We start from the raw sequence: 17,412 nt of genomic DNA on the forward strand, positions 1-17,412 counted from the left end.
ATATGAACAAATTATAATAACAAGCAACATCTTCATTTTGGCCATTATTACTTGTGTAAATTCCATTGCACTGACATGAGTAAACTATACTAATAAAAGGGTAATATGCAAATTGGTCATGACGCCCTCACAGTAACAACCGAACAGCAGGCTGCGTGGAGTGACCAGGCCAGCAAGGGGGTTAGCGAGGGACAACCAAACAACTGACTAGCAGGCTGTGTGGGGCAACCAGGCCAGCAGAGGGGGCAGTGAGGGGTGACCAGGCCAGCAGAGGGGGGCAGTGAGGGGCGACCAGGCCATCAGGGGGGGCAGTTAGGGGCAATCAGGCTGGCAGGCAGAGGTGGTTAGAGGTGATCAGGCTGGCAGGGGGGAGGGCAGTTAGGGGTGATCAGGCAGGCAGGTGAGTGGAGAGGAGCCAGCAGTCCAGGATTATGAGAGGGATGTCCAACTCCCACAGCAGGAGTGCCGCACAGCTGACAGACCTGTTCCAGCGGCCGGCCAGCCCGGTGGCAGCCACTCACTCCCTCAGTAGTCCTGCAGGTCCAATCTCTAGAGAACAGGCCAGCCACCGTAGGACCAGAGCCGCCAGCAAGATCCCGACAGCACCGCCAGCCTCCTAGAAGTCGGCCTCGGGCACTGCAGCCACTTCCCCTCCCTAGAGGCTCCCCAAGGAAGAAATGATATAAAAGCACCACCAGGTGGCTCCCGACAACCAGTGCAAATGTCAGCGGGGCAGATCTGGATCCCGGGCTGGCAAGGGCATCCCACCACCCACCTGGAGGGCCGATCGCTTTTCAGCACCTTCCCCCCTGGGGACCCTACCCATGCACAAATTCGTGCACCAGGCCTCTAGTTTTTATAAAAGTGACTAAATGCATATGAAATATTCAGACAAATGAGCTACATCACTGCATCCTAGTGGTGCATGGGTTTGTTTTATGACTTTTTCCTGGTTATCTCTTTCAACAAAATAACAATGAGCATCACTGGGAAGTTGAGGCCCAAAAAATAAAGTGCAGTAGGAATAAACATGAAGTTATACATTAAGTTTGAAAAACAGTTCCAGAAGTGGAGGATTTATACACTGAACAGGCATCTTTATTAAGCACCCACGAGGATCAGGCTGGGCTCTGATAACACAACAATTTTAAAAAGTCCCCATGTTTAGTGACCCTGCAGTTTCACAATACCTACTTTTAGCCGCTGAGCTTATGTTGCCTCTCAGTCTAATACATGATAGGGCTCTGTTCCAGCGAAGCTTATGACACAATTGAGACAGCAGGAGAACTATTAAATATAAAAAAGCATTTTTCTTCCATGAAATCTGTAAGTATAATAATATAGTGAGCATTTTCTTTGTCAAAAACCTGACTCATGACTTACTGCGTCTTTATAAGGATGCCCTAAGCATTGGGATTTTTTTCTTTTAATGGTAGAGTAGTAAGGCACCCAAGGGTACCTGATATCTGTCATTAAACCTCGCTACATACTCCTCCATGGAGCACTCTGACTACTCTGGTGCCAGGTATTCTCAGCAAGCACTGTGAACAGTATGCTCTTTATAAATAAGTTTTTAAAAGCGTCTAAGGAATTACACTAAAATGCAGGGTGAAATTCTAGGATATTTTTTCACTTTAATATATTCTACATTTTTCGCATATTCCTCACAATGTTCACATGTGTGTGTTTTTTAATCAAATAAACAGCATATATGTTGGGATTTTTTAGTCCATAGGATTATGATTTTTGCTTTGAAAATACCTAGAAACAAAAGGAAACTAAAGAGGTGTATGGAGCAATGGTGGCTTGTTTTATTGCATGATTTGTTTTCCCATGTTTTCTGAAATGAGCTTTTTCTTAATATGTCCATTTTTATTAAAATGGAGCCATAGACAAGCTAAAGAAGAAGGAAGCTCTAGAAGCGTTCTCCGTGGGGAGGCTCAAGGTCTGAAATCCGCCCCCTGCTGAGGTAGACTGCCCAGAGCTGGGCTCCCAGCCCGGAGAGGGCCTGCACCCTGGAAGGTGGGACTGAGACCCTCGCTGGAGGTGTATCCCCTAGAAAGGAGTAAGGACGCCCTTTCAGAGAGAGAAAGGACACCTGGGTGGAGAGTGCGGAGAGGCGCAGAGTGGAAGCTGGAGAAATGAGGCGCAGACAGAGAGGGGCAGGGTGGGATCTTGTGTGGCGCTGCTGTTATAAATGGAAAAGCGGACCGGGGGCGGGGTGGGTTTAAAGGTAAAGGTCAGGGCCACACTGAGATGAGCGATGTGGAATGCAGCCGGTCACTTCTTCAGGAAAACAAGCTGGCGGCGTCGGTGAAGGGACGAGGCAGGGTCCCCTCTGGGCCTCACCGGGTGGGCGCAGCCGGAGGACCTGGTGGAGCCCAGCCTTCCGCACTGCAGCTGCTTCGGGGCTGGGCCAGCATTCTCTTCCCTCTCCTCTCCCTTCCCAGTGTTGCCTGGCAGCTCTGGAGCAGGCGAACCCCAGTATGCGCTGTGGCCTGGGCATTGCAGGGGGTGGGTGGCTCAGTGCCTCAGACCCCGCCTTGAGGAGCTCGCAGAACGGCTGCCTCTTGCAGGCATTATGGATTGAGTAAGAAATGGAGCCTTCTGGAATCCACAGGGAGCCACAGCCCCTTTGTCGGTGAACTCTGACCAAACCAGAGCTGACACCACCGGGTCTCCTGCAGGAGGAGAAGAGCTCATCATTCCAAGATCACCGGCACAGAAGGTTCAGCTCCTCTCTTTTCATAAAGATCGCTTCTGGATCTGACTCATAAATGTGTTTATTTTTCGTGAAAGAAATAGTGCACTCCATTTCTTTAAGTAAACTGCTTATTCTAAATTTACCTGAATTTTCAAAACAGTCTATAACTGACAACTCCTCTGTGGCCTGGTAGGAACGGACTTCCTGAGGGTTTTGCCAGGAGGCCTGGCCTCCGCCAGCCCGGGAATAGCATCGTACCCTTATTACCAGCTTCACTGTTTCCATTCCAAGCCTGGTAAATACAGGGCTACGGGAAAGAAAAATTAATGGGAATATTTTCAAACCTTCAGAAAACTAGGGATTTGATATTTGGCAACAGGGCTAAGAGGGTGGTTAAGGAAAAAAAGTGCAAATGCTCAAAACTTTCTTTGAGGTAGAGTTTGAATCCAATTGACTCCATTCTTTTTTCACACTGGCACTAGCAAGGGTGCATTTTCCATGCTAACAACTCTTCCCTTATTCTATGGAATGTTTCATTTACCCTTTGAAAGAAAGTATGATTTGTTCCATTTTTCCATGTGCAATTTCTGTGCTATTTACAGACTAAGATAAGAATCAAGAAGGATTCAGATTGCCAAAAGCACAAATTCAAGGCTAAGAGAGGAAATCAGAGTCCAAGTCCCCACGTGGACTGACACACCAGAATTCTCCCTGCAGAGCCCAGCGGCTCTGCTCCATCCGCCCGTGCTACCCTGCGTAACAGAGAGATTGTCCCAATCACCCACTGAGCCACAGCACAGACTAACCGAATCAAAGAGTGTGTGGCAAAGCATCACATCTCCCGGCGGATTTGTTGAACAAAGCTACCAGAGAGTTACTAGTGGAAGCATTGTAGTGTTAACCTAGTCACTCTCTCCCTCAGTGAGGATAGTGTGATGTGAAAACACCAGTCACTATGCTTTGCAAGTACATCATGCCTATCACCAAAGATCTAGTTGAAAGTAATCCCTGTTGATACAACAGACAATATCTAACTAGGCCTTTATTTCTTTAAATAAAAATCTGTATGCTGACCAAACTCAGGCCTGTGACCAAAACAGCGGGACAAGCAAGCTCAGCAAGCACGAGGGCCCAGTGCAATCTCCTCTATAAGCCCCATTTTGTTCGGCCAGTCTAGCACTGAGCGCTGCTTACATAAGCCTGCCTCTCCTCCGCTCTCAGCTCTGGATCTGCACCTCCTGAATGACTTCCTTTCTATCCCAGTCTCCACTCAGCTGTCTGGGCAGCACCAGCGGGGCATTCCTCACTCATGCCAGCCGTCCTGCTCCCAGCTTGTGACTCAGAGCATGTGCTGCCCTGATCAGTCCCCATAGCACAGAGAAACTGCTCTGGCTTGTTCCGACAAACATGTTAATTGCCATCACACTCCCAGGCAACATGAAGGGTCTCTTTCTTACCCTACTCAGTACGTACACCCGGATTCAACACAAACCATAGCCTTCACCCCACAGAGTCAAGTATAAGTTCCCTCTTTTCTAAACAGCACACATTATTTCAAGTAAAAAAAGAAAAAAGGTCATGGCTTAAGCACACACACACACACACACACACACACACACACTTCACATCCATAGTCTTTTGAAATCCACCGTTACACTGGTGGATACAATTTATCAGCCTTAGCAATTAAAGAGTTAGGATCTGGATGTAGCCTAGCGTCTTCAGGTAGAGTCGGCCTTCCTGCTCTCGGTTGCCCCATCCCCATAGCCCTGTCCGCACTCTTTTCCCTGCCTTGGGTTCTGAGAATCCTTGTATCTGAGGCAGAAAGCCTTCCCTCTGCTCCCGCTTAACATGTCAAGAGCCAACACTTAGGCCTACTCAGGGCATAGACCCAGAGTTGGTGCCCAACCATGAGAGAGATTAAAAATGGGTCTTACTTTCAGCCTGGGGACCCAGTCATATGAAAGTTATAGTAAAGGTGACTACCAAATGAACAATATCCTACCTAATAAAAGAGTAATATGCAAATTAACCATCACTACACTAGACCCACAAGACACACACACCAGCCAATCAGGAGCGAGTATGCAAATTAACCCAACCAAGATGGCTGAGGCCACGGAGTGAGCAGGAGGCTTGGGTTTTCCCGGCAATGGAGGAACCCAAGCTTTCCGCACACCCTGGGAGGCCCAGGCCTCCACTCAAGGCTACAAAGTTTCAATTATAGAAGATAAATAAATCCCAACAAAAATGGCTGCAGCCATGGAGCTGGAGAGAGCAGGAGGCTTCAGTTGCCCCTGGCAATGGTGGAAGCCAAGCTCCCGCAGCCCTGGTCTGCCTTGGCCTCCACTCAAGGCTACAAAGTTTCAATTATAGAAGATAAATAAATCCCAGGAAACCAAGATGGCAGCATAGGAAAGCACCTAAACTGCTGCCACACACAACAATTTCAAACTACAACTAAAAGACAGAACGGACACCATCCAGAACCACAGGAAAGCTGGCTGAGTGAAAATTCTACAACTAGAAGGAAAGAGAAAAGCTCACAGAGAATTGGAGGTACGGCAAAGGGTCTTTGTGCACGCAGAGAGGAAGGGTGGCTGAGAGCCTGGCTGACTTTCTCTGGCAGAAGGGGGAAGGAAGCCCCCGACCGCACTGAACCCCAGTTCTGACTGCACTGAACCCCAGTCCCAGGCGAAACCCCATGGACCCAGGCTCATACGGGGGAGTCTGGACTGTCAGGTAGAGAGAAAGGCACCCGGAGACTCGGAGACCCGGGGGAGACCTGGGGGAGCCCCGGCAGGCAGGGTTATGGAGGCGCGTGCGCCAGTGAGCACAAAGGCTGCGGAGGTTGCCACAGGCTTTCCCTAGCAGAAGGGAGTCCAAAGCTCCTGAATGCACTGAACCCCAATTCTGATTGCACTGAACCCCAGTTCCAGGCGAGCCCCTGGGGACCCACGCTCTTGTGGGGGGCATCTGGACTCTCAGGCAGAGACTCGGGAGCCGGGGAAGGCAGAGGTCTGCAGGCACGCACGCGCGCAAGGGCAAGGCTGACTGGAAGCCAAGACTATCTGCTCCGCCCTGAGACTCCACCCCATCCAAGCTGAGCACAGAGGCTACTGCAATTTGGCAAGTCTAATCCTATAAGGCTGTCTCCAGCACCGAACTTCTCCCAGAGTAGACACAGCTGATCTTTACAGCCAACTGACCTGGAGGTCAATTCCTCCCAGTGATACCAACAACAATCAAGACTTAACTACAACAAGGCTGTACACACAGTCCACAAAGGGGTGCACCAAGAGTGTCCACCTCAGGTTAACTGGGGAGGCCGACCCACTGGGCCATATAGGAAACCTAGCACACAAATCTACCCTACCAACTCAGAGAAGCAGTGAAAATGCGGCATCAAAGAAACAGATCACAAACGAAAGGAATGGAGGAAAACAAACGACTGGATATAGAATTCAAAACCACGGTTATAAGGCTTTTCAAGAATATCCTAGAAAAGGCCAATAAATATAACGAGACCCTCGAAGATATGAAAAAGGACCAACTGGAAATTAAACATACACTGACTGAAATAAAAAATATTATACAGAGACCCAACAACAGACTAGAGGAACACAAGAATCAAGTCAAAGAATTGAAATACAAAGAAGCAAAAAACACTCAACCAAAAAAGCAAAAAGCAAAAAAAAATCCAAAAAGTTGAAGATAGTGTAAGAAGACTCTGGGACAACTTCAATCGTACCAACATCAGAATTATGGGGGTGCCAGAAGAAGAGAGAGAGCAAGATACTGAAAACCTATTTGAAGAAATAATGACAGAAAACTTCCCCCACCTGGTGAAAGAAATAGACTTACAAGTCCAGGAAGCTCAGAGAACCCCAAACAAAAGGAATCCAAAGAGGACCACACCAAGACACATCATAATTAAAATGCCAAGAGCAAAAGACAAAGAGAGAATATTAAAAGCAGCAAGAGAAATACAGTTAGTTACCTACAAGGGAGCACCCATACGATTGTCAGCTGATTTCTCAACAGAAACTATGCAGGCCAGACAGGAGTGGCAAGAAATATTCAAAGTGATGAATAGCAAGAACCTACAACCAAGATTACTCTACCCAGCAAAGCTATCATTCAGAATTGAAGGTCAGATAAAGAGCTTCACAGATAAGAAAAAGCTAAAGGAGTTCATCACCACCAAACCAGTATTATATGAAATGCTGAAAGGTATTCTTAAAGAAGAGGAAGAAGAAAAAAGTAAAGATAAAAATTATGAACAACAAATACATGTCTATCAACAAGTGAACCTAAAAATCAAGTGAATTAAAAACCTGAGGAACAGAATAATCTGGTGAATATAATAGAATCAGGGACATAGAAAGGGAGTGGACTGATAATTCTCAGGGGGAAAGGGGTATGGGGGGAAGTTCAGGAAGAGACTGGACAAAAATCATACACCCATGGATGAGGACAGTGGGGGGGAGGTAAGGGTAGAAGGTGGGGTGGGAATCAGGTGGAGGGGAGCTATGGGGGGGGGAGGAGAAACAATTGTAATAATCTGAATAAAGATTTATTTTAAAAAATAAATAAATAAAATAAATCCCAGGTACCAGGGCCTCCACTGGGGGGCACGGCCAGCCTGCAAACCACCACGGGCCCCTCGCCCGGGCCACCCCACACCCCCAGGGAACCCCCACCCTGGTCCGGGACACCCTTCAGGGCAAACCAGCCGGCCCCCACCCGTGCACCAGGCCTCTATCCTATCTAATAAAAGAGTAATGTGCAAATTGACCATCACTCCAACACACAAGATGGCTGCCCCCATGTGGACACAAAATGTCCACCACAAGATGGCCAGCAGGGGAGGGCAGTTGGGAGGGACCAGGCCTGCAAGAGAGGGCAATTGTGGGCGATCAGCCCAGCAGGGGAGGGCAGTTAGGGGCAAACAGGCTGGCAGGGGAGCAGTTAGGCATCAATCAGGCTGGCAGGGGAGTGGTTAGGGGGTGATCAGGCTGGCAGGCAGAAGCGGTTAGGGGCAATCAGGAAGGCAGGAAGGCAAGCAGTTGGGAGCCAGCAGTCCTGGATTGTGAGAGGGATGTCCGACTACCCGTTTAGGCCTGATCCCACTAGGATCGGACCTAAACGGGCAGTTGGACATCCCTCAAGGGGTCCCATATTGGAGAGGGTGCAGGTTGGGCTGAGGGACACACACCCCCATGCACGAATTTCATGTACCAGGCCGCTAGTCTAATCTAATAAAGAGGGAGTATGCAAATTGACCATCACGCCACAACAAAGATGGTGGCACCCACAGTAGTTGGGGGGGGGGCGGTTCCATAACACAAGATGGCAGCGCCCACAGTGGAGGCAGGGTTTCCGTAACACAAGATGGCTGCACCCACAGCAGAAGCCGAATTCCCATAACAAGCCTTAATGAGCAATCAGCAGGGACCTGAGGCTGCATGGAACTGGGCTGGGGCAGGGGACCTGAGTCTGCGCCCCCCGACCCAGTGGGGCTTGACGGGAGACCTCAGGCCATGCTCCCTGCCCCAGCGCTGGGCCAGGGGACCTCAGGCCACGCCCTCCACCCTGGTGCCGGGCTGGGGGACCTGAGGGTGCACCAGGGGACCTGAGCCTGCCCCCCCGCCTGCCTGGCAGGGCTTGACAGGAGACCTGAGGCTGTGCCCCCCCACCCTCCGGGGCTTGACCGAGGCCCTGAGGCTGCGCCCCCCGCCCAGCGGGGCTTGATAAGGGTGGGGTCGTCCAGGTCTGGATCTCACCCAATGGAGGTAGGGCTGGCTGGGTCTGGGTCTTGTGTAATTTTGAGGCGCCACGGGTGGGTAGGGTCTTGACTCTGGGTCCCACGACATGCCCCAGACTCTAACAGGAGGAAGATTTTCATATATATTTTACTAATTTTTTTTTCATCTCTGACACTTCTATTATAGAGAAAGTGCAAATAGCAATATTAAAATATTTCCTCTAATTAATCCCCTTTTAATGTGCATGAATTTCATGCACCAGGCCACTAGTAATCTCATAAACATTTTTTTAAAATAACTATAATACTTGTCTGTAAAATAGTTGAGATCTGCATTTAATTTTTTACTTTTGTAACTTAAAGTCTCTCAAGTTCATTTTAGTACTCTGGGAGTAACTGCCTAAAGCCGTGATCGGCAAACTGTGGCTCGCGAGCCACATGCGGCTCTTTGGCCCCTTAAGTGTGGCTCTTCCACAAAATTCCACGGCCTGGGTGAGTCTATTTTGAAAAAGTGGCATTAGAAGAAGTTTAAGTTTAAAAAATTTGGCTCTCAAAAGAAATTTCAATCGTTGTACTGTTGATATTTGGCTCTGTTGACTAATGAGTTTGCCGACCACTGGCCTAAAGGAAAGCTTTAGCCAGCATGGCTCAGTGATTGAGAGTCAACCTATGAATCAGGAGGTCATGGTTCAATTCCTGGTCAGGGCACATGCCAGATTGAAGGGCTTGATCCTTAGTGTGGAGCATGCAGGAGGCAGATGATCAATGATTCTCTTTCAATGTTTCTATCTCTCTCTCCCTCTCCTTTCCTCTCTGAAATCAATTTTAAAAAATTTTTAAGGAAAGCTACACTTAAGGTCTAATCTCCCAGCATCACCCAAAACTCACTCCTATAACCAAAATGGGCAAATGTGAAGTGCTGTAAGGGCCCCCATTACTAAGAGGTAGCATCTCCTAAATGCAATATTGTGCATTGTCCACCAGTGGCCAAGGTATGATGACATAAAAACCCCTGCATATTGCTGTGGGGAATATAAATTAAGACAAACTTCCTGGAGAGCAGATTGGCCACATGGATCAAGATTCTTACAAATGTTCTGATCCATTGACCTAATAATTACACTACTTGGAATTTATCCCAAGAAAATTACCAGAGAAACAAACAAAGAATTATGTACCAGGATGTTCACTGCTATGCCATTTATAATAGCAAAAAATTGCCACTGCCTAATTAACCAACAATAGAGATTTCGTTAAGTAAATTATAGTAAATCCAGAGAACAGAATGCTCTTCAGCCATTAAAAACCATGTGTTCAAAGAATGCAAACTAGCTCAGGGAAATGCTGACAAGATAACTGTTAAGTTGGAAAGCAGGGTATAGTGCATCTAATGCACGTGACTCCAGTTTTCTATACACACATGTATACAGTATGTAACATGAGTACATAAAAATTGGAAGAATGGATGAAAACTACATTGATTGAGGGTTGTGCCAAGGTATGTGATAAAACTTTTAATGAATTAGTTTATTTAGTCATCAAAATAATTCACAGGATAGCCCTAGCTGGTTTGGCTCAGTGATAGAGCATCAGCCCTCTGACTGAAAGGCCCTGGGTTTGATTCCAGTCAAAGTCATGTACCTTGGTCAAGGGCCTGTATCTCGGTTGCAGGCTCAATCCCCGTCCCAATTGGGGTGCATGGGGGAGGCAGGAGGCAACCAATAGACATGTCTCTCTCACATGAATGTTTCTTTCTCTCTCTCTCTCTCTCTCTCTCTCTCTCTCTCTCTCTCTCTCTCTCTCTCCCATTCTCCCTAAAAGTTAATGGAAAAATATCCTCGGGTGAGGATTAACAAAACAAAACAAAACAAAACAAACAAACAAACAAAAAACAAATATATATATATCAGGATGGATACTATTTTGATCCCAATTTTAACAATGATGAAATTAGAGCAAAATTGCCTAAAATTATTCAGCTAATCAGTTAAGTAGCCAATGTTTAATCCTATACAATCTAGGTCCTACCTAACACTATCTTGCCACTGTTTCGTTCTATGGATTATTTTTTCCCTCATATTATTCTTATATTTTTCCACATTTTCTCAATAAACATTTTATTTTTATAGCTAGATTTTAAAATATTTTAATAGTGTGCAAAAGCATGGAAATTAAACTATTATATGCTTACTGAAATGAAGTGGGTATTTTTCATTTGTTAAAAGCAGAAGACAGGTTTTTTAACCAATGCATTATTATTTAGATTTTGAAAATCAACCACTAGTCTTGTCCTTTATATGTTTTGGCACTTTTATATGTAATTTGGCATTTTCTGAAGCAGAAGAGAAACATTGGTTCCAGGATATATTAAAGGGTGGGTCAAGGTACAAAATTAGATCTCTCTAGGTGTTTTCAATCTTCTTAATAGAACATAAGGCCAGCTTCTCAGAGCGAGTTGGGTAGGGGTGAGAACTGGAGTTAAGGAGAGTAAAAGATCTGAGATAACTGTCATGGGAGAAGTCAGGTAGAAGTAAATGAGGACAGAATATCACCATTATTAATAATGGTGACAAAGAATAAATACACAGGGGGATAGCCATGTTGAATTTGGGTACCTGAACTCAAGGCACTCTGCCCAGTAGCTCTAGCCAGGCAACTCCTAGCAGTAGCAAGAGCTACTGGAGAGAGGCCCTGATTTCAGGGGAGCACACCTATAAGCCTGAGTGGAGAGGGCAGGTGTGTGTGCCCCGTGGAAGACAGGTAGTCCAGCTGCTAGGTGGAAGACAGGTAGTCTGGCTGAAAATTGATACGTTTCTTCATCAGGGCATCATCTGGGCAGCTGTGCGTTTGGGCCATGAAGACTGTGGCGGATGGAAGGAGCAGTGAGTGTCCAGGAGGGACCACTCCTAAGCCCTCCCAGGGAAGGGGCGTGTGCTGAGCAAGAGGACTCGTGGCCAAGACAGAGTGAATTAGACATTTCAGAAAGAAGTCTGGAGAAAGGCCCCTGCATAGAGAAAGTGAGAGGCATCTAAGAGCCCACGCTGGACTGCCAAGGAAAGACAGACAAAAGAGAACGTGGGTTCTGACATCTTCCAGGAAGCTGGCAGAGGTCCAGGAGACTTCTGTGGCCCCAAGCTGCTCTGAGTTTTAGTCAAATTGCATGGCTTTCTAATAATGAAAAGGAGTTAAGCAAAGTTTAAATATAATGTCATATGAAAACAAACTCTTTTTTTTAAGTGTAATAATGTTGAATGGCAATACTACATCAACAGATCACCCTACAAGAGGGGAAAACTTAATGTAAATTTGGAGTACTATATAGCCATTAAAATTCTATTAATGTTAAGAACAAACTCCATGGAATTTACTCAAAGTCAAATAAGAAATAATTTTTCACATTCATATTACATGATGTTAATTGTTTATCTTAAAAATCACAGACAAGAAAGTAGCAGTGGTGTCCCTCTAGGTATAAAGGTTATGAGGGCAACGTTTCTCCTTTAAACATGTATGTAGCATCGTCTCAAAAAATAAAATATTTGGAAAATCTTTTTTTTTAAATATATTTTATTGATATTTTACAGAGAGGAAGGGAGAGGGATAGAGAGTTAGAAACATCGATGAGAGAGAAACATCGATCAGCTGCCTCCTGCACACCTCCCACTGGGGATGTGCCTGCAACCAAGGTACGTGCCCTTGACCGGAATCGAACCTGAGACCCTTCAGTCCGCAGGCTGACGCTCTATCCACTGAGCCAAACCAGTTTAGGCAGGAAAATCTTTTTGATGGCTCTTATAGGTACCATAAACTCCACCTAAGTCCACCACAACTGTCCCCACCCACCCACAGTCACCTCTCTCCCCTGCCCTTTCCTCAGGAATCAGTGGTACCCTCCACTCCCCGTTTAGCACTCTCTCATCCTACCCGCTTCTGATTCCCAGTCTCTGGGTCTCTGGTAGTCTTCCCTTGATACCCGAACCCCAGCCACATTTCAACTCTCATCAGAAGTGCAAACTCCTCTCTCAAACTCCTCTACCCTCCCATTGGGAACGATGAGCTCTGGATTCTGTGACTCTGTTCAATCTTTCCTTTCCCACATCTAGCCTATACAATGATTTGGGTGCATATGGCTTTTCTCCACCAACCCTAACCTTCTCAGTGGCTGGAGCTCTTCTTTTTGTATTTCTATATCTACTCCTCTTGCTCACCCCATTCCATAGCACCTAATATCTGGAACATATCAAGCTTACAACATATATTTATTGAGTTGATTTGAAAATATCCCCTAGAGAGCAATGAGAAGTTCCATTTTTCTCCTTTCAGCTTGGCCTCTGTGCTCTTGGGTGTGGAAGATGTGACATCCACAAGATAATAAGTGGAAAATAAAGTGTCTTGGAGAAAGACAGAGTGCAGTATATCAAGAATCTGAAGGAAGAGATGACAATTGTGTTTTCAATATATAGGCTCTGCCCTCTTTGAAGCACAGAGATTCCAGAAGACAGACCAATGGTTGGAGAAAGGACACTAAGATACACAAAATGGACTGAAAATGAATAAGAGGCAGAAGGGAGAGCCACCTGTAGTATTTTGGGAAATAACCAAGTCACTGAGAAGAAAGAGAAGCAAGTGCTGTGACATGGATTTCTAATAATGAAATGGGACCAAGCCCACACAGGCACAGGTGACAGTCTGTCGAGAGGGGCCCCCAGGGTACAGAATGGAATGTACCTTTAGATCCAGAACCTTCCTCTAACTGGTATAATTTTAATAAAAGTTTTGGACAAAGTATTTAAATGCAAATACTTAGCTTTGTTTTCCCACAACTATTTCCTAATCTGGTTTCTTCATAATCAGATCTTATGCAACCTGTGGTCAATACATTTGCTAAGATTTCAGCTGGGAAAACTTCATGAATCAATTTTTTTAACCTACTATATAAAATACACAGAAACTCAACTAGGGAGACTAGCCACACTAACATTTTCCTAGAAAGCTACAGTTTTCATATGGAACACTTCATCGTATTCATTATCACCTATTTATACTCATGTAAACCAATGTTCCCAGAGCAACCAAACTTTAAAATGTTAATATAAACATTATGCCTATTTTAATTGCAATAGACACATTCTTAAGTAATTTTATTTCAACAAGGCCCCTTACCAATAAACAAAAAACACATTTTTGGCTGCTTCCCTAGGCAGTAGAAAGTAAGGAGGAAAGTAAATGCTTACACTGCAAGGACCAGCAAGTAGTCTTAAACCTTTGTGTTTTGAAGCTGAATTTGTAGATAAAAATTCTGGTTCAAGGGTAATCACATAGTAGATGGGAGAACATCTAAAAACTGACTTCTGGGCTGGTGGGTAAGACTTGGGAAGGTTCAAAGAAGTTCTAACTACCATGGGTATCTAAATGTTGACCTCCTGGGAGTATTATCTCAATATGTTGAGATTCTGCTTCCCATTAATTGTCGACAGTTTGGCTCAAATAAACTCACAAAAATTCTTTACAAGTTTGAATGTTTCTTACTGTAACATTACCTTGTGTAGTCGGCAGGATTCCAAAGAAACTCACCCAGGACCATCCCTTGGATCCAAACCTGGTGCTGGGATCCAGCAAAGGGCCCATTGAGCCCACTGGTTCCCCTCCCATTAGGTCAGTGGTTCTCAACCTTTCTAATGCCACGACCCTTTAATACAGTTCCTCATGTTGTGGTGACCCCCAACCATAAAATTATTTTCGTTGCTACTTCATAACTATAATTTTCCTACTGTTATGAATCGTAATGTAAATATCTGTGTTTTCCAATGGTCTTAGCTGACCCTGCTAGCGGTTCTCAACCTGTGGGTTGCGACCGACAGGTTGAGAATCGCTGCTGTAGAGCCTACATTAGGTGAACTTGGGTGGATTATCTCTTGGATCCAGGACCTTCCCTTGCTTTGGGTAGAGGGTATGGCTTTATTTGAGCTGTATTTTTTAAATCCTCAAGGTGGAACTAAGGTTAAGAGTTGACAGACCCAGGCTAAGGCGAGACTGGAGGGAAAAATGGGTGGCTGGTTTTGATTTTGGTTTTTCAATTGGAATTGCTTTCTGAGAGTCTGAGCAAAAATCCTTTGCCAAATAAATGAGAGCTGAACTCATTCAGCTCTGAAGATAAAGGGGCACATCCTCCATCCAGCCCAAATCTTGGGTCTTCTTAGGCAACTCAGAATCTTTGTGGAGGTGTCAGAGGTCATTCCTCACAACGTGCAGGAGTTCCATAGGGAAATCCCAACTCAACTGTAATTCACTGACTGCTCATCCAGGTGCCCCCTTACGGCTTGTTCTGCCAGGGCCTCAAGCCCTTTTGGTTGTTTTAGACAGCTGGGAGAGAAACTGAGGTACATTAGAGGGTTGAATGCAACTCGAGGGATAAGAGCCTCGTGGAGCTCAACCCATAAGCAGCACACTTTGACCCACTGCCTAACATCATTAGAAAATTTGCTCAGACTGCAGATATTTAAAAAAAAAACACAACAACACTAAAATTAACATGGAAAATTGTGCCTCCAAGGCCAGAAACTCCCAAACCCCAGCCCTCATTCAATATGCCTGATAGGAAGCCTTTACTTGCAAGTGCTTTGCAGAATAGGAAAATTTAATTAGAAAATATCAATTTAAAAATGGTCAAAATGCAGTTGTCTTTGGGTACCTAAACTCATATTTTGCATGTAAAATTTAGGAAAATGCCAGCTTTAAAATTAAACTGAATGAATAAATGGGAAGCATATCTTGATTTGGAAATTAGAAGCTTCTAAAGAGAAGCATAGAAAAAAAATTTTTTAAAGAAAATTAATAAATTTTAGAGACTATCTCGGAACTATTCTGAAGTTAATACCAGCCTACACCCTATTCTTCACCCTTCTATAGCTCTTCCACCATATCCTTTGCTCTCTAAGCTTCCTTGTCCGGACTTGCTATTTCCTCTTCCTTCTTTCTTCCCCTTCCGTCTCCTCTACTACCACTGACTTAAGAGAAAATGAGAATAGGAATTTGAACAGCTCCCTCTGGGAAAAAAAAAGCTGGTCTCAGCTGGAGTGGAACCAGCAATTATTTCCGACTTTATCCAGGACCTCGATAGGTTCACAAAGAAATTTAACTGTTAGGACATGTAATCCTGGCTATTCTGACCTATTCCAATTAAAATACTTACTGGTTTCTGAGAGCCAGGCAACAGAATTACTAAATAAGGTCTGCTGTGAAACTGTAGAGGAGTCTTTTTTCTATAAAAAGCCAGGTCACCATAAGAAAGATTGTAAAAAACTGAAATTGGATTTACAAAGAGAAAACAGACAGAAGCAAACATAGGGCTACTCCAGGACTCTGAGAGGGTATTTCCCCTTCTCCTTATTAATACTTTCAGAGAAATTGAAATTATATTAAAAGGGGAAGTTACTAAGGCCCTTGTAGATACTAGGACTACTTTATTCCTTCTTAATCCAACTAAGTTTCCCTCTCCCTCGGAGTAAAGCTTCCATGCAAATGGTAGGGGTACCTAACCAAACAATGGCTGTTTTAAAATCAGAACCTGTCCCCTTTCAACTAAAGCATGTTACAGGACAACATACACTGGTCAAATCAGCCTCAATTCACTTGATAGGAAGAGATTTTTTTTTTTTAATCAGTGATGTCCACATGTTTTTTTCAGAAGGGTAATATCTATATATATAAAAGCGTAAGCGACTGGTCGGACCAAACGACCAAATGACTGGTTGACCAGTCGCTATGAGGCACACTGACCACCAGGGGGCAGATGCTCAATGCAGGAGCTGCCTCCTGGTGGCCAGTGCACTCCCACAGTGGGAGCATCACTCAGCTAACTGACAGGTGCAGATGCCTGGCTCACGGCTGGAGAGCGCTGCTATGGTGGCATGAGCCTCTCCTGATCAGGACTGATTGGGCGCAAGCCCACAGCAGATGCAATGGGGATGAACAGGAGCCACCTGCACTTCGAGCACTACTACATCCCTGGCCTGCGGGGATCGGGCCAAAACCAGCAATCTAATATCCCCTGAGGTATCCCGGATTGCGAGAGGCAGAGGCCAGGCTGAGGAACCCCACCAGTGCATGAATCCATGCACCAGACCTCTAGTGTATTTATAACTAAACTAGAGGCCCAATGCACAAAATTTGTGCACAGGTGGGATCCCTCAGTGGGGCCTGCAGAGATTGGGCCCTAGCTCACACACGCAGCCTTGCAGCCCCAGCTCACGCCCCCAGTCTCACAGCCCCGCAACCCCACCTAGCACCCCACCTTGGCCTCATGCTGTCCGCTCACCAGTCCCGCCCCCTGCCGCTACTACTTGTCACCATCTGTGGGGTGGCCCGGCAGCAATCAGGGGTCCCGCTAATACCCGCCTTGTCCTGGCCTACCCACTCGCCGGCCCAGCCCCCCACTGCCACCACTGGTCAACGTCACCATCACACTGCTGCCTGCTGCCAGCACCATGTCACTGCCTCCTGCCATGTTCCGTGCTGCTCTCTGGTGGTCAGCACACGTCATATTGAACAGTCAAACTCTCGGTCGGTCAAACTCCCGCCTGAGGGGACAGTTTGCATATTAGGCTTTTATTATATAGGATGAACCAGATACTAAACCAAAAGGGAAAAATGATGATTTTAAAAAGAGAACCTCCCAAGAGGAAACTAATCTTGAGACTGACTGAACATTTGCTAACCATCTTTTCTTCATTATTAACTTCTGTGAGAGCCAGAGAAAGAGCTTAACGGGTCTTCCCTGCTCAGAATGGCCCAAACAGCCCAGAGACTTGCAGAGATGCCTCTAACTCTCAGCTTGCTACAGATGTCTTTCTGTAGGTGGGGAACTGAGCCACAGTGCCTTGAGAGTCCCCATTTTGAGGGTACATACTCTCCAACAGGGAGAAATTCGGCTCAGGGTCCC

The sequence above is a fragment of the Plecotus auritus genome (genome assembly GCF_963455305.1).
Source record: "Plecotus auritus genome assembly, chromosome: 8".
Taxonomy (NCBI): Eukaryota; Metazoa; Chordata; class Mammalia; order Chiroptera; family Vespertilionidae; genus Plecotus; species Plecotus auritus.